The sequence below is a fragment of the Chinchilla lanigera genome, unplaced genomic scaffold (assembly GCF_000276665.1).
Source record: "Chinchilla lanigera isolate Chin_1 unplaced genomic scaffold, ChiLan1.0 scaffold00002, whole genome shotgun sequence".
NCBI lineage: Eukaryota > Metazoa > Chordata > Mammalia > Rodentia > Chinchillidae > Chinchilla > Chinchilla lanigera.
In genome coordinates this window covers 8,831,103-8,849,498 of record NW_004955403.1, presented here as the reverse complement: position 1 = coordinate 8,849,498, position 18,396 = coordinate 8,831,103, and the positions used below count along the sequence as shown (strand labels likewise).

The 18,396-nt window shown below is 40.0% G+C and overlaps 1 protein-coding gene across 2 annotated transcripts in view; it reads left to right on the top strand.

Moving 5' to 3' along the window:
• The first annotated feature begins 2,067 nt into the window (after window positions 1–2,067).
• LOC102003714 (chromosome unknown open reading frame, human C2orf88) overlaps window positions 2,068–18,396 on the top strand; it is a 50,016-nt gene continuing 33,687 nt past the window's right edge. For both annotated transcript variants that reach the window (XM_005373309.2, XM_005373308.2), the window contains exon 1: window positions 2,068–2,188. The gene's annotated coding sequence lies outside the window, so the exon portion shown is untranslated. The remainder of the gene's footprint in view (window positions 2,189–18,396) is intronic.

Sequence of the window (18,396 nt, the reverse complement as noted above, 5' to 3'; positions counted from 1 at the left end):
GCTGTAACTACTGATTTAGAATCTGCATGGTAAAAGATTCCTAGGTAATTTACAGCCATATGAAATTTTGAGGAACCCTGCTATCTGTTACTTTAGGCAGGTCGTTGAATTTTTCTTTCTTGGTTTCCCTTCAATCAGATGATGGAGAAACACAAAATATAAGTAAATGAAGGAGCAAAATAGAAGCTAGGTAACAGGAAACAGGGAGATAAATCTTTTACAGATAGAAAAGGAACCAAGAGATGGGGGGAGGGGGAGGCGAAGGAGATGTAGAAAGAATTGAGATGTGTTAGGTACATGTACCAATCCCCCACAATGAATGTAATCATTGAGTAGTGCAAACATGTACCAATTTTTTTAAAAAAGACTAGATTGATAAGAATGTTAAAACTGGAAGGAATGCATGATAATGACTATTACTTTAGACCATGGATTCTGGAAACAGTGTGTTTGGGTTTCAGTTTTAACTGCATCTTACTGTGTAACCTTGTGCATTTTACTTATCCTTTCTGCACCCGAATTTCCTAATTTGAAAAATAAGGATTATAGTATCTACTTTGTGAGGTTCTTGTGATAATATAGATGTTGAGAGTAGTGCTTGGTACAAACAAGCACCATATAGCTGTCAACTCTTACTGTGACTTAAGATTCTTTATTGACAAGAATTCTAGAACACTTGGAGATGCCAGTTCACTGCCTAGAAGAACAGTGTTGGGGCATGCTAGTAATTATGTGAATTTGAAAGTTCCACAGATGAAGCCGAATTTAGAACACTTTCATGGGCTAGCTCAACCTGGGAATGAGTTAGAGTCAGAAGCATTAAGGGCATTTCAGGTGAAACAGACTTAGAGGCAGGAATAAACAAATACATGGATATGGACTGTGAACCAAGAAATTTGAGGAAGGCATAGAGTTGCTACAGCCAGAGGCTTGTTAGACAGTTGAGGAGCCAAGACTGGATCTTTATCATTCTAGACTAAAAAAAAGTTTTAATTTAAAAATTAAAAGAATAGCTTGAACGATGAGAAATAGAGAACAATTGGTTTTTGTTGTTTTGATTTTAGTTGTGTTATTTTTACTAGCTAGTGGAATAAAGTAATACGGCAAAACTTTAGTAGACAGGATGGTGCAAAGCAAAGGACTCAGAGGCAAGTTTGGGGAATTAGATATTAGAGGATCTGTCATAGAGGAAAGCACCTGTGCTCCAGGATTTTACGTACGAAGGACCAGCGGTATGCTAGTGCTTTTGGCACAAAGGGACTATGGGAGCAGAGCTGCCTTGAGGAATGGATACTCTGGCTTTCAGAAATCCTGAAGGCAGCACACCCACAAAATGACTTGGCAGACCCAGCCGCAAGCACTCCATCCACAACAGCAAGAATCCTACTTTACTTTTTATTCTTTGTATTACTCAGCACATTACTACTAGTATCAAACTTTTTCAGTTATCACACTGTGTCATTCATATTGTCAATAGGCTAGGGAGCCCAGCTTTGCTTTGGCCTAGTAATGTCATTAGTGCAGGAAATGGTTGAGTCTATAAAAATTTGAGCCTCAACTTTATAGGCAGAAAGAAAAGGCAAAGCAAAGAAGAGCCTTAAAATTCTGGAATGATGATATTTTTGTTTACGTACTTCAAAATCTCAGAAGCATCTACTAAATATTTCTTAAAATGAATTTAAGTTAAATTCACTGTGGTATTGGCTTTTCTGTGAATCAGCCGAAGAACTTGAAAGAGAATATTCCATTATTCTGGTCCCTGGACAACATTTACATTCAGCCTGAGGAAAAAAGAACAAATGAAATTTGCAGCCTTCAGACATTTATAACATGCTTATAGACACAAAGGTGAAGATCTTCATCCTTTTGTCCAGGAAATGGCCTAGTACAATCTGTGTCCATGAGACTATTAGCTGTCATAAGTGATATTCTACCAGTCTCTTGCCTTTAAATAAAACTGGGCAGAAAAAAAAATTGGGAGGCGGCATGTGTGTTATCATAATGCTGATCCTTGGGTGAAAAGTGCATTTGTGAGCAAATCTAGCACTGCCTAGCAACTGTCTCCAGGCAGAGGGTTCTGGAACCAGCTGCTGTTGCCTTTCAGGAGCCATCGGCCGGCACACTCCCATCAGCCTGCACATTTCTGCACACTTACAAGATATCTGACTATTTGGATTCCAGTTTTAAGGTACAGTTTTTCTCAGCAACTCTTAATTCTAATTATTTTGTTTTAATGATTGACACAATAAACCCAGTAATATTATGGTATTACTTTTTATTCATCATTACTTTTTTGTTTATGCTCTTTTTATAGCATAAACGTACAGGTCTTGAACTGTGAAAATATATAATGTCTGAAGTTAAGGGATTGAAAAATTTTAACAACCGTTCATGTCTATTCTTTTTAGGCCTAAACTCTGCCACACTTTTTCCTGTGAAATAAAGAAATGCTTGATTTCTATAAACACACGAACTCTGAAGCACTAAGAAATTTAAATATCTATGTCATAACAAGCAGGTGGCAACTCAACATCTGGGGCAGGCAGGATGCTGGAGGGACACTGGGACAACTAGATCCAGTGATGAAGGCGTCACGTGAGGCATGCCATCGGATGGCAGCTGTGCAGTCTGGTGCTTTTCAGGCGGGTAGGAACTCTCCAGATCTAGAGGACTGAAGGGACTTTTTTTGTGTGCATTTCTGGATAGGTATCATCAGAGGCAGGAATGGGATTTTTGCTTTAACGGTCTTTTTGACAGAGGCATTCGGTTGTTTTTGTTTGAAGGGTCCATTACTGTTTACTGACTTTTCTGTAGTTCTGTTAACAGTTCGCAAAGCCTTTCCGGCAGCTTTTGGTAAGGCTGGGGGAGCCTCAGAATTTTGCCAACACACGGTGTTGAAACCTGAGCTTCACACCCAAGGCTTAGACCGCAGGCCCTTACTCCACTCCAGCCCAGCCTTAGGTGCCACGTTGGTGCCTGGTTCTCCCTTCTCCTTGTCAACATAAGATCAGAATACCTGTTCTGAGTGATGATGCGCGCCACAGCCACACTCATCCAAGACTTTGCCCGCCCTGCCACCTTCTTAAGTGGTCTCAGATTATGCCCAGAATTACATGCACCACCACAAGATGTAGTGTTAAGTACACTCCAGAAAGTTTTCATCCACCAGAAAATCCATTCATGGCCTTCTTGCCGTAGTCATCACTTCTCCTCCCACTATTGAGGGCAACAAAGTTTGCCTGTCCCTGGCCCGTGCTTCAGGACATAGCTAAATTAGCAGCAATTATGCAGGAGTCCCTAGGGAAACTCAGTGAGGAGCAGGTAGGCTGTATTAGTGGACAGGAAGTCTCTGTAAGGAGAACAGTGCTCAGAAATTGGAGGAATGTAGCCAGTAGCACAGCCTTTTACTGGCTAAGGCCTTCCCAATACCCTATGCAGTTCAGCTCCTCTTAATTTGCCCAGGCATCTTGTCCCCAGAGTTCCCTTGTACTTCCCAAAGTACACACTTGCGTCCAGTCAGCCATGCGTTCACCCTCTATCCCCATGGCTCCCAGGAAGTCCCCCAGTCTTCCCCCTGTCACTCTCTTCCTGACGTCCAGTTTAACTGATCCTGCTGAGTTCTCAAAAGTCTCATTCCTTTGGACCTTCAACATTTTTCCAGAGTATTCCATCACAATTTTACTCTAATTGAAACCTAAGGTCATTACTTCATTTTCACTTCCCACAAACAGATCCTCCTCTGGCCATTCCTCATAACCCAGAGCTGGGAGATAGACTGTCATCACTTTCAGCTCTGTAATTCCCTCCAGACCTTACTTTATTCTCACTTGGGAGACAATATAGCATTTAAGAGCACAGGATTTGAATCTGGATCCATAGTTTGGGATGCTGAGTAGATCAGGAAACATTTCTAAGCCTTCATTTCCACATCTGAAAAGAGAGGGCAAGAATATCATTTTGCAAGGTTATTATGAGGATTAAATTTATTCACAAATCTTTACTGATTACTGTGCATCAAACATTTTTTGAAAGTACTCAACAAAACAATTCCTAAGCTCATGGAGCTATGTATGGTCTCACTGGGCAGTAGTCTTCCAAAAAGTTAATATAAATGCAAGAGATGGAGGGAGGTGGGAGGGAAGGGAGAAGTGGATGTAAAAAGAATTAAGATGTGTTACATACATGTACTTACTAACTCCCCATAAGGAATATAATCAATAGGTACTAAATTTTTTTAAAATTAAACAAAATCTGATAGGAAAGAAAATGTAACAAGTTTAATCGAAGGTCTAATTTAAATGGTAGAGGTGGTTACCAGGAAAGGCCTTGCAGCTGGCATCTAAAATGAGAACAGGGGCACCCTGGCACATTCTGTAGACTGAAAGACAGCCACAGGAAGAGAGAAAGTGCGGCTGTCACAGAATGAGGTCAGCAATGCATGTTGGGAGAGAATTTGTGGGTCGTGAATATGGAGGCCATATTAAAGAGTTTTACTTTCATTTTAAATGCAAAGAGAGACAGTAATTTTTAGCAAAGTATAAATGATTTCTACTTTTAAAAGTTCTCTCTGAGGAGAGTGCTTGAACAGAACAACATACATGCAGATAAAGTTGTGTCACATAGGGCTCGTGCTCCAATATTCATGGAGCCTAGTATATACTTGGGTCACAGTTTCGCTGTCTGCCCCACTCTCTCGTACCACCCTCTGACCAGCTCACCCATCAATCCTACTTCAGACTCCTACACACCCATAACTCCAGGGCCCACTCTGGACAGTGGGCTTCCTTCCCCATGAATCTTAGATGCTATGAACTATTCTGTGATTCCTGTCCTTCTAGTTTCTACCACATCTACATCAAGGTTTCCAGAGTGGTAGGAAAGGAAGGTAAAAATCACAGACGAGGGTCGTGTTGAGAACAGTTGCCTTGAAGCTAAAGAACTTCACCTAGAAAAGGAAGGCAGCACTGAACTTAATGCTTTTACTTAGCATTAAGAAAAAAAAAAGACTTACCTTAAAAACATTCTTCATAAATTGCTTTTGCATTTGATCTCTGTGTTCATGGATATCAAGATCACTGCTATGCTTTCCAGTTGTTTATATTTGCTTGTACTTTTATTTTTATCTTGGGTGAATTGCATGGATCTAGGAGTATGTCTCTTGTACACAACATGAGGCTGCATTTTGCTTTGTGATGGAATTATGCCTTCTATCATTCACACAAATCCTAAACATCACATTTTTCCATTGGCCAATGCAAGTCACATGACTCAGCCCAGATTCAAAGAATATATAAAAACTGCAGATTTATGGAGAAGTTACAAAATACTGTAGGCACTTGGGTATGAAGTGGGGTCTACTCCAGGCTCTGAGGTGGACTCCATGAAGAGCTAAAGGGTTACAGGCCTGTAGGCAGATATCTGACTTGAGAGAAGCATGCAGGAGACGCTTCCACCACTTTTCCAAGGCTGATTTAAGAATGTATGTGAGCTTCAAGAGAAAGCCAGTATTTGAACATGTGCTTCTCAGCATTAGCCACTGAAGCAGAGATAGCCACTTTCCCTAGGCAAGGAGGGAGATATTTTCTCTCTTCCTTTTCTATCCTTTGCCCCAAATATGGAAAAGCTAGAGAGAGCACAAGTTGATTCCTGGGAGCCAGATCTTTGCCTTTTTTCTCACTATAAGCTGATAGAGCTGTAGATTTAGTCTAAGTTAAAGAAAGGATGAGAAGAGCTAACAACAATCAGAAAGACTGTGATGCTGAAGGTTACAAATGCTGGGTGGCTGTAGAATCTGTCCATGTTGTTAAAGAAGCCTCTCCACAAGGGAAAAGAGGAAGTTAACAGCACACAGTATGTCTTAGTTACTTTCCTCTCATTGCTGAGACAGAAGACCTGATGCCCAAAATCAAGGAAGAAGAGGTTTATTTGACTCATACTTTGTGAAGGTTTTTTTAGCTCATAACCAGCTGGCTCCAAGGCAAGGTGGTGTGGCAGAGGAGCAACAGTTCATCATGGTGGAAGACAGCAAAAGCAAAACTGGAGGAGCATGAGAGAAGACACTTTCTATCCCTTATATTGTATGTAGGCTACCTGCCCTATGGTGAGAGTAGTACTCACCCCCATAATCCCCACACTAGACAATGAATCAGTCACAAACTCTAGATTCAGCCATCTCTGAAAAGCACCTGCTATGACTTCATGAGGCTTTGGGGGCACATCCAGATACAAGCCATACATTCCCCCCTGGCCCTCCAAAAACTCATGCACATCCCTTTATGTGAAAGACATTTAGTACATCTCCAAGAGTTGCCAAAGTCTAAACAGTTTCAGCATTGCTGAAAGTCCAAGTCCCAAGTCTCCTCCAAGATTTAAGGCTAACTCTTAGCTGTGAGCCCCTGCACAAATGAAAAGAAACTTAAACATTTCCAACATTCAATGGCACAAGATAAACATTTCCATTCCAAAAGTTACAAACAGAGGAATACAAAGGAATGGGACCAAAGCAAGTTCAAAATCCAGGAGGGCAAACATTAAGTCCTGTGGCTCCATATGCAGCATCTGAGGCAATCTGTGGCAAATTGTGAGCTCCAAAAGGCCTTAGTGCACTTCCAGTGGCAGTAGTGCCCATGTCTTCTCTCTGGAGCCCACTCTGCTCCCTCCTTGCAGGTTTTCTCAGGTGATCCACATTCTTGGCTTCTCCAAACTTCTGGGGTCTCCACTGCACCTTTGGCTTCATACTCAGCCTCACACATGCCCTCTCAGGAGCACACTGCTTGACCTCCCAGGCCTTCTAAAATCAGGGTGGAAGCTGCTTTAATCTTACAACTATTGCATTCTGCATGGACCTAAAACCAGTGCCAGGTGGATGCTGCCAAAGTCTGCTACCAGGTGCAGTAGCCAGGCTTCCTTCTCTCTTGGCTATAGGGGTTGAGTGCTGAGTGCCTGGATTGCTGAGCACTCTGAATCCACTTCAGATGAACAAATTTTCTAGGCCACACCATTATGGAACATGGCTTAGCTGCCACCATTCTGGAACTTGGTGCTCTGTGGCCTTCTCCTCAGAGCAGAGTCTTTCACTCGTGCAATTTTGCTGCTGCAGAGGGTGGAGTTCTGGTGCTTTTTGTGATGCCCTCAGGCCATCTTTCCTATTCTCCTGTTTCTTCTCAGCAATAAAGATCTCCTCTGCTCTATTTTTGCAGTCCATAGCTTTACTGGAGCTTCCTTTCTGGCCCACCTCAAAACATTTTGAATCATTCTGCTGGGTTCTTTGCTCTTAATTCTCAACATAAATCTGGCTAAAAGCCCCTAACAGTAGCCATGTCACCACTTCAACATTCAATTGCGTTGAAATTTCTTCTACAAGATTATGTAGTCCACCATCCTTAATCTCAGTCACAGGCAAAATCTCTGTACATGAGCAAAATGCTGACAAACTTTCTGCCAACCCATAACACACATCTTCTGGAGTCCAGCTGCCAATGCAGTCCTCCTTCCCTGCAGAAATCTCCTGAGCCTGGTCTTTACTCACAGGATTTTATGAGTCTTCTGGTGGTCTGAGTTCTGACAGAACAGCCAAAGGCATTCCAGCTGTACTTTCTCAGTCAACATCTCCAAACCTTTGTAAACTCTTCCCCCAAGCCATTTGCAAAGGCTCTTAAACCACATGGTCTTGTATAGCCCACTTCTCTGGTACTGAATTCTGTCTTAGTTACTTTTCTCTCATTGCTGGGACAAAATATCTGACACCCAAAGATAAAGGAGGAAAGGTTTATTTAGCTCACAGTTTGTGAAGGTTTTTTCAGTCCATATTGGGCTGGCTCCAAACTTAGGGTGGCACATGGCAGAAGGGCAACAGTTCATGGTGGCAGAGGATGGCAAAGGCAACAGGAAGGTAGCAAAAGCAAAAGGGAGGAGCATGAGAGAAGACTCTTTCTGTCCCTTATATTGTTGGTAGACTATTCACCCTGTACTGGGGGTAGCACTCACCCTCATAATCCCAGAACTACACAATAAGTCAATCACAAACTCTACATTCAGCCACCTCTGAAAAGAAGCTCCCCATGACTTCATGAGGCTTTGGGGGGACAGCCAGACACAAACCCTAACACAATATAAGAAATAAGCAGAAATGGAAGGTGCAGGAGGAAGGCACAGTTAATAGAATATAGCTAACAGATTGGAGTTAGAAAGGAGCACCATCCTAGAGGAAGTTGGAACTGTCAGTGGAACCTGGATTTGAACAGGAAGAATCAAATTTTATCTTCTAAGATTGGAGCGATCAGTATTAAGAACAGGTGTGGGCAAAAAGGTGTTTATACAGAGAGGAGTCACCAGAGCTGATAACCTCAATTTTTAAAAAATGAAGTAGGGACAGTGGGGGTGGATACATGCCTATAATCCAAGCACTCAGGAGGCTGATGCAGGAGGCTTGCTGTGAGTTCAAGGCCAGCTTGGGATATATATAGCAAGACCCTGTCTCAAAAAAGAAAAAGAAAAAAGAAGTAGGAAATAAGGGTGTCTGCTAAGAATGAGGGCAGCCTGAACAGTGAGGAGGTTTAGAATGGTTGCATACTAATGCTGAAATTGGCCAAAGGCAAACAGAAAAATTGCTTTTTTCTATATTAGCAACAAACTTTGAAAGTGGAAAAAAATTAAAGGAACATCTGCAAAAAAATATTACATAGGATTTTAAATAATTTATAAATAAAGTTAATAACATAAAAGCATGCATTCTTCCAAAATTCAGTAAATATAATTTAAATTTAAATAGGGTTTGGGAGGGATTAGATAAAGTTATTTAAAAAGATACATGGAATAATTAAGGTAAAAGGGAACAAGCTGGGCATGGTGGTGCACTCTTGTAATCCCAACACTGTGGGAGGCTGAGGCAGGAATATTATAAGTTCAAGTCCTTCTTGGGGAACTTAATGAGACACTGCCTCAAAATGAAATGGAAAAGAGACCATAAAAGCCCAATCCCCAGTACTGAGGGAGGCAGGGGAGGGAAAGGAGGAAGGTGAAGGAAGAAAGAGAAGAAGGAAGGAGGATGAGGAAGGGGGAGAAGGAAGAAGAGGAGAGAAGGAAAAGGAAAAAAAGAAAAAGAAAAAGAAAAGACACAGGGAGTGAGAGGTTCACCTCACCAGACTGAGGCATATCATGCCCTCTTTATTGGCTTTGGTTTTGGCTCTGAAAAAAAAAGTCAGAGGAATGGAACAGAGAATTCAAAAATAGATCTCAGTACATGTGGGTGTTTGATATATAACAAAATTGCTATTTCAGTTAAAAGAGAGGAGATGGGTTATTTTAAAAATGGTGCTGATCCTACAGCCTAAGGATCAGCACCACTGGGGCAAAAAGGTATGTCAAGATAAATTCCAGATTGATTAAAGAAAAAAAATAGAAACTACAGGTTTCATGTATACACAAACATCCTCCAACTTGATTAACCAGGATAGGACCTGAAAGTTCTAAAGAAAAAGACACAGATAACTTAAAAATCACATGGCAAAGAATTTAATGTAGGTAAAAAGAAAATGAATGTTATGGTTAAATAGAAGCTTTATAAAAGGAAATAATAAATCCGGGGAAATTATTTATTTGAAACACATGATAGAGAAGAGCTGAAGTATATACAAATCCTGCCAATGGGTGAAAGATAGCTAACCGAACAGAAACAACAGGGAAGCGAGATTTACAGAAAAGCAAACCCAGATGGCCAATAAACATAAACTCAGCAGAGTCTGGTGGCCCATACTTGAAATCCCACACTCTTGGAGGCTGAGGCAGGTAGATCCTAAACTGAAGCCCAGCCTGGGCAATTTAGCAACTTGGCAAGATCTAGTCTCAGAAGTAAAAAGCATGACATGGGGTAGGGATGTACAGATCTTAGTACAAAGACTCTGAGTTTAACCCCCAATATTGAAAACAAGAAAAAAGAAATCATGCTGAGCCTTGCTAGGTTTAAGGAAGTACAAATAAAGTAACAACTGTATCATATTTCATAGCTATTAGATTAGAAAAAAATCAAAAGTAAAAATTCCTGTGCTGAAGAGCACTTTGGGGAGAAAGGTGCTCTCAGACGAACGGAAAACGTCATTGTTTTCGCCTTTTAAAACTGCAGTCTGGCCAAGCGCGGTGGTGCACACTGTAATCCGAGGCACTCTGGGAGACTAAGGCAGGAGGGTTAGAGTTTCTGCCCTCCTGAGCAATTTAGGAGGCTAGCCCAGTATAGGCACCCAAAATTAAACAAAATCTGGTGCTTTGAAATTTAAAATACATTTATCTATCACACTCTTAGGAGCCCACCGGGGAAGGAAATCGCTGCTAGATGAAGTAGACACGGTTATGTTGAACGCAGCAGTTTGTACGAGTGGGAGGCGGCAGGTAGAGGGCGTACCCGCATCAGGCAAATGGCTTCCTAGGGTGCTCCACGGCATGAGCGTAAAGACGGTTACACGGGGAAGCTGAATTCACCATTCGCAGTTTTAAAAAGTTATGTAGGATATAATCTCATGTTGATATGTATGAAAGATAACCTTTATGATTATCATGGGATTCTTTAAGACTTTTGTTTTTACTTTGGCTTTTAATTTTTTAAATTGTATTATTTTAAATGAACACACATGACTGATGGAAGAGGAAGTTAAAATCACTGGGGAAAAATATACACTAGGGCTGGGGATTTAGCTCAGCGGCAAAAGCGCCTGCCTGGCATGCGCAAGGTCGTGAGTTCGGTTCCCGGTACCGGAGAAAAACCAAAAAAAAAAAAAATGAAAAATATACACTAGTTGGGCTGTAACAATGATAATAATTACATGAAATGATCTAAAGATTATGTCTTCCTTGTTTCCAGAACATAAAAAAGCTAACACTGACATGAGACAGTGTAGTGATTATGTGTCAGACTTTAAAGTGTAAAACTCTAAACACCAGGTCATGAAAGCAACGTTTTTGGGTAAAAGTAAAATTAAATATATATTTGAGTACATACACAGACCCCTCAAACAGATTCATCTAAAAATTTGGTTACGTACTGTTTCTCACATTAATTAATTTGAAGTAAATGAAACAATGGTTTCACCTACTGAGCAGGAAATAGTAAGAAATTCATCTCTATCACCCTTCCGCAACATTTATATATTTTAAATGAATTTGATTATAAACAAGCTGTAATGACATGACTTTTCGATGACATTCATTGTAGGGAATTTGTGCCTGTACATGATATATTTAATTTCTCTTTCTTTCCCCATTCCCTCCCCTGCCTCAGGCCCTCTTCCCCTCCTTTTGTACAAAGCATGTGACTTTTAAATCACTAATTAAATTGTAACTTCCTGAGGGGATTCGCTGTACCGTAGTACATTACAGAAGTCGTCGCATTTTGATGTTGTACTACATGACACAGACCCCAGAGCAGAGAGAAGAGTGAGCTCCCGGAACAGGGAGGACGTGTGCCCGGCCTGTGCCAAGGGGATTCCACAGAGCCAGACACGGTGTGCTTACAAGGGAAGGCCCGCAGGAAGCAGGGAAGAGGCCGTGCTCATGACAGGCGTGGGTTGCAGAATCTAGTTGCTGTCTATGTTGGCTGGAAGGCTGGAGGGCAGGGCCATCCTCACAGGAGGACAAGGCTTACAACAGGCCTGGAGGCAGAGAGGGCGAGGGCCAGGCGAGAAGGCAGGGGTTAACCGGATGGGAGTGGGTGGGCCAAGGCTGCAGTGGGGGAGGCTGATGGGCTGGGTAATGGGCTCATCAAACTGAGAGGACAAGGAGGAGGGCACCGCGCACCAGAGGAGGGGCGGGGTTGGGATTTGACTTGGAAGCCTGCCTTTCTCACTGTCCATGCAAGTCATGTTTTGCGGGTGCTGGTTTCCACCCAGTCTGGTACAAATTCTAGTAGTGCTGTAACTGCCTGTGGTCCCACGTAGTCTGGCCTGTCTGGTGCTTGTGTCTGGCCTGGGGACAGTGGCCGCCCTGAAGCTTGAGCTCGCTGGGAGGATGGATGTAGGCGGTCAGGCATGGTTAGTACTGTTGTGTGGGAACTACTGCAGCTCATTTTCTTTGTGAATCACTAGTAACAATGGTATTTTTGTGAGTATAAAATATCCTTTTTCTGGCTATGAGCTAGACTATTTAGACTCAATTTCTGGGGATCTTTTCGTCGCTGAGTTCAGGACATACCCTATTCAGCTTGTGGAGTTACAGCAGTGCTGTGGCTCTGTCATATTTGGCTGTGAGTGAAACTCATGTCTTTGAGCGCCCTTTGTTTTCTGAAGCTCAGGGTTCCAAGTTCCCTTGTCCCTAAGGTCCGTGGCTGATGAGAGCTTTGCAGCCACATTCTTCTAGCCAACACGACGTAAAGTAACAGAGCTCGCCAGTAACAGTCAGTACCTCACACTGAGATCACTTTAAGAAAAAAGGCCGCACTTGGTGACTCACACGACCAGACTCCTGGCACCCTTGGGAGGGAAAGGCCAGGAAGCCAAGGAGAAAATAACGTGAAAAGGTTCAAGTTGCGGCTATCCATTCTTAGGAGCCTTTGTTGGCCTTTCTAGATTCCTATTCTTTGGCTTTTGAAACTGGTGTCTTTGTATCTCAAAAGATTAAGGTATTATGAACTAGAATTTCCCAGTGCCAAACGAAGGGTAATTTTATGAGTTTAGAATTTATCGTGAATAAAGTGTCAGTGAACGCTCCTAAAGCACTTTTAATGTTTTAGCTTAGAATTGCTTTATACCCAGGCAATTACACTGGCAGTGGAGGTTCATTTTTGAAGATATAATTATGAACTTTTTCAAAGGGACAGTCAGGAACCAATTGAGCTTTTCATGGATCTAGTCTTGACCTAAGTTTTAACCTCAGGTTATTTTGATCATTTTGATTTCTCCTTCTTAAATTAACTTCCTTTGCTACATAGTCAAAGGCCTCAGAGTGAGCTGATGATATGGTCATTTTATGGACTATTGTTTGGACATCGTTCTAGAATCTCCAAGCTCTGTTCCTGTCCATTTTTCCTACTTGCTTAGATGGTACTAGCCCTAGGGGGAAAAAATCTTTTTTCTTTTTTTAAAGAGAACTATGATGGCAAGCATATCAATCTTTGTTCCTCTTTGGTAAATCCCACATCAAGAAGCCAAACCCAAAATATCAAGTTTCTTGGCCTTTTATTAATAGTTCTTGTGAAAATTAAGTAACATATCCTGTACTATAAAAATATATCTTGAAATATGTTTTCCTCCATAATATTTATAAACTAAGAGCAAATAAGAATTGCATTTTGACTAAGAGAATAGGATACAAATTAAATTATTAGGATATATTTCTTTCTCATTCAATTAAAATATTACTAAGACTTTTGTATTTGTCCTAGAATGACTCAGTAAAGTGAGGCAAAATGTTTTTTTGTTTGTCTCTTTTGTGGTACCGGGGATCAAATCCAAGTGTACTTTGCCACTATGCTACATACCTTGCCCTTTTAAAGAGGTTTTTCATTTTAAGACAGGGCCTCACTGTATTGCCCAGGGTAGCCTTAGATTTGCAATCCTCCTGCCACAGCCTACTGAGTAGCTGAGATTATAGGTGTGCTGCACCATGTCAAAACAAAATAGAAAAGAAAAATAAGTTTTGAAAAATTAAACCGAGATATTAATTTAAACAGTAAATGTTTGGAAGGTTCCAGGATAGTTACAGTGTAATATTGCATGGATAAGTAACTTTTAATTCTTAATATAACAATGACATTTTCCTAATGATGCTATATATTTATTTACAGTTACATAAAAGTCTAGTCATACTTTCTTTAAATAGAAAGGAAATATATTACAGACAAATTATCTCCCTGAGTGAAGACACAGTTTCATTTAGTTCAGTTCTATAGCTTTACAGTCAATATCATACAAAAAGCTCAGTCCTATTTAATATGATATGCAGTAAAACACTTCCCGTAGGGACAGTACTTTCCATCACTTCGTTTGTTTCTTTTATCAGCCCCAGATGGATAGTCCAAAGAGACGCAGTCAGAATGTAGTCTATAACGGTCTTTCAGAGGCATTTCTCTATCCTTCCAAATAGCATACCCATCAATTTCCACCCAATATCACACCAGATTTATTTTCCATAAACAGCACATCCAGGCTTCTCAGCCTGACATTCTAAGCACATAGTAAATGTGAGTAATAATAAATATGATTAAACCTGTTTCCAGGTTGGCCTCACCAAATTCCTGGAACATCCTGAGTTAAATGTTAGCCAACTGTTATGTTTCTTGATGTTACAATTTTAGAAACTTGATTATTCCATCATCTGTAGGACATCAAGTCCTGCAGTAATTGATTGTTACTTTACGGTTTGCAAATCTGATTTTTTAGCCTGGAATTTGCAGTTCTCCCTTATGTATTTATATCTTCCTTTAGTTTTTATTTATCTTGAGTTCCTACTGGCGGGATCAGGTGCATTCAGGGTTGGATGGCTGTAGACTCTTTAGTTCCTAATGGGTATAAGTCACTTAACTAAGAATCAAGAATACTTAAAGGAGAAGACATCAAATACAAGTGATTCATTACAACTGAGTATTTATTACTATGGACATACATAAGAGAGTGGGGGAATATCAATCAGATAACTAAATATTTGCCACTAACTGAATCATTTGTTTCATCCTTGTTTTTCATAAAGTATTCTAAGTTCCATATATGCTTGAATTATATATTTACAGTTTTTTACACTAGTACTTTTCAGGATTAGGATCCCATCCATTACATCTTTCTCAGCCATCATTTAGAAAGGGAGCATGACAAGTTTGAAAGACCCTGGCACTCACGCAGGTCTATGCAGAAACCAGGAGGGTGGCTTCACAGCTCCTAAGTGAGACTAGTGATGATAGTTTAGTGAGTCTGCTAGCTTCAAATTGTGTCTCAGCTTTAGTTTGTGAGTCAGAATAGATTAATTATTGGCTCATAGTGAAATAACTTTAAAAATTACTTTGTCTCCTTAAAGGATATCTATTTGAAACACTTAGCTCTGCAACTCAATGGGAAGGAGAGACTTTATTCAAATGGGATAAGAGCATGCATTTTAAAAATAAAATAAAATCTAATTTATAAATAATCTTAGAATATTGCTTTTTCAAGGTAAAAATTTTTATAGTGATTAAATCTACTTTGTTAGAATAATTAACAAAGTAGATTAAATGTACATTGTTAAATAAAATTTAATAAGGCTGGAGGTTAGAATTATTTTGTTTAGGCATTTTCAATTATATTTAATCCAGTATTTCTGAGAAGATGTTATCAGTTCTCAGCTGGGCAGATTTTGGGGATCTATAAAATATAGGAAGATCTTCATAGACCTAACAAGGATAACAATGAAATTTACCTTCATTAAGGGTGTAGTTCTAATCCTCAGACATTTCCAGTTTTTGGAGGTATTATAAATACTGATGCTGTAAATATTCCTGCCCCTCAGTGCACTTTTGTGCATTTTTGTTGAACATCCCAAATTTACCCTAAATCCAACACATTTTGTGCACTGACAGTGTCACAAGTGGAAGATTCCACATTGACTTTTGTGTGACAGGTCACAGTCAAGATGTAGGTACACTAAAAATACCACTACTTCACGCTGTATGTATAAAAGCATATGAAACAAATGAATTTCATATTTAGATTTGAGTCCCTCTCTTTATGTATATGCAAATATTTCAAAATCCAAAAAGAAATCTGAAACACTTCTGGTCCCACGTATTTTGCATAGGGGATACTCAGCCTGTGCATCTAGGAACTATAATTTCCCAGTCAGAGCATACACATCCATTTAGGTTCAGCTGATAATATCATACATTTTCAGAGTGGTTGCTGCAGGTTTTCTTCCCATTTGCAGTATTTGAGAATTCTGATTGCTACTCCTCTAATATCTAGTGTTTTAGTCATTTTAATGACTATATATTGGGGTCCTACATTAGGCTTCATTTGCACTTCTGATGGACTAACAAGGTTAAACACCTTTGAATGTGTTTGTTAGCCACTTAGTAGATATCGTCTTTTGTGAAATGCTTATCAGCGTTTTTTTGCCCATTTTAGAAAGAAAGTTATCTGTCCTTATAGAAGTTACTTTTCATTAATACATGAATCACATATATCTCTATTGCAAATATCATTTCCTATCATACAGTTTGCAATTTCACACTTCATGATATCATTTAATGAAAAGTTCTTAATTATGAATACGCTTTTCTTTATAGGTAGGCTTTTTGTGTTCTGCAAGAAATATTTGCCTACTCAGGCTCTGAAAAAAGACCAATATGTTGATATGTTTTGTTCGTTTCTTTGATGCTGTCATTTCATGGCCTTTCAGCTTTTACCATTTCTGTGGAAAAGCAGCTGACAGACCTATTATTGCTCTGCTGAGCGGGATGTGTCTTTTTCATCTGTTGCTTTAAGATTTTCTACTTGTTCTCGGTTTTCAGCAATTTTGCCATGGTGCTTGTAGGTGTGGCTTTACCTAAATTTTACCTGTGTAGGTTCCAGAGTGGCTCTTGAATCTGTGACTTGACACCTTCCACCGCTTTGGAACAATTTCTGACCATAATCTGTTCAAATATTACTTATGCCCCATTTTCTTCTCTCTTTGGGGACTGTTATTTCACTTAGGGTAAACATTTTCATCTTATCCCATGTTTCTCACATTTTAAAATTATTTTCTGTCTTTTTGAGTTTTCATGATTTAATGTGGTTATTTTCTGCTTTTAGTCTTTCCCTTGACTGTACCTCTTCTTGGCTGTATCTATCTGCTTTCAATGTAGTCTACAATAATCTGCTTAGTTTATTAATTCTAGTTAGTACATTTTTCAGTTTTAAACTTCTATTTGATTTTAATAGTAACTATGTGATCTGTTTTTTGAGTGCATTAAACATAGGTATTACACAGCTTGTGTCTGAAAGGCTAGTACTTCCACCAATTGTGGACTTTTGGTAGCGGGGGTATACTGGGGATTGAACCCACTACTTTGGATGAACCACACCCTCAGCCTTTTTTTAAAATTTAGAGACAGGGTCTCTCTCTAAGTCACTAAATCGCCCAGGCTGCCTCAGCCTCCCAGAGTGCTGGGATTACAGGCATGCATCACCATTCCTGGCAAGTTTTTCCATTTTTCTATTAGTCTTTGGTCTTCGGTCGCTAGAGTATATGTGGTAATTTTTAATTGAATGCCTGGCATTGTGAATTGAAAATTAGAAGAATAATTTGAGACTCTGGGTGATGCTCTTGCAATCTGTTTTACTTGGAAAGATTACCATAATGAGATTAGGCTAATCAGGGACTGGGTTTGTCTTTGTGAAAGTTGGTTTTTTCCCAGGACATTCTTGGTTTCTCTGTTGGTTCTGCACTATCTCTTTAGCAGTTCCAACTAAAAGTCAGTGGTATTCGCGTGAGCCCTCCACTGTGATGGATCCTGAACTATTCCCAAACCCAGTGAGAAGGCTGAAAACTCGGTTCATATTCTCAGCTTTTTGGCTCTTGCTTGCAAATTGGCAAAGGCCTCAAGTGATACACTGCACAAAATAGCACACTCGCTTCTCAGCACTTCCATTCTACTTAGGATCTTGGCTCTTGAGTCTTGGCTGCCTTAATAGATCTTAGATACCTTCACTCTGAATTTTTTAAACATTCTGTCCAAATTTTATAGCTTTTCTCATTAGGAAAGTCAGTGCAATATGAACTGTTATGTTATATACTGCTATAACTGGAAGTGGACGTATCTTATTGTTTATATGTTCAAGAAGTATTGTTACTGCTCACTGTATCCAGGGTCCTGCTTTCCTTGCACTGATGCTGTAGTGTGCAGGCACTGTGTGAGGCGTCACATCCTAGTGAAGGCAGGTAGAATAGAAACAAAGGAGGTAATTTCATGTTGTGAAAAGACTATGAGGGATACAGTGTAACTATAAAAGAAAAGCTGCTAATGAAGAGGCTGCTTAAGATAGAGTAGTCAGGGAAGTCTTCTCCAAGGAACTGACATTTGAACTGAGACTCGAAAGATATGAAGAAGACAGCAGATTCCTGAGTTGAGCCAGCAGTTGCCATTTATTGAGTTGGAGAGAAACAAAAGAGTATGAGAGATTTATTTTTAGCTTGGCATGGTGGTGCACACCCAGAGTCCCAGCTTCTCAGGAAGCTGAGGCAAGAGGTTCACTTGAATTCACAAGTTTGAGACCAGCCTGAACAACATAATGACACTTCCCTCTCAAAGAAAAAATATTTTTGGCATATTAAGCTTGAGATGCCTACTAGGGTCCTTACCTAGCAGACACAAGTTTGGGAGTTAATGGCAAAAAAATTATATTAAAGCAGTGCAAATGGATGAACTTGCCTGAAGACATGTTGTACAGAAGAAAAAAAAAAAAA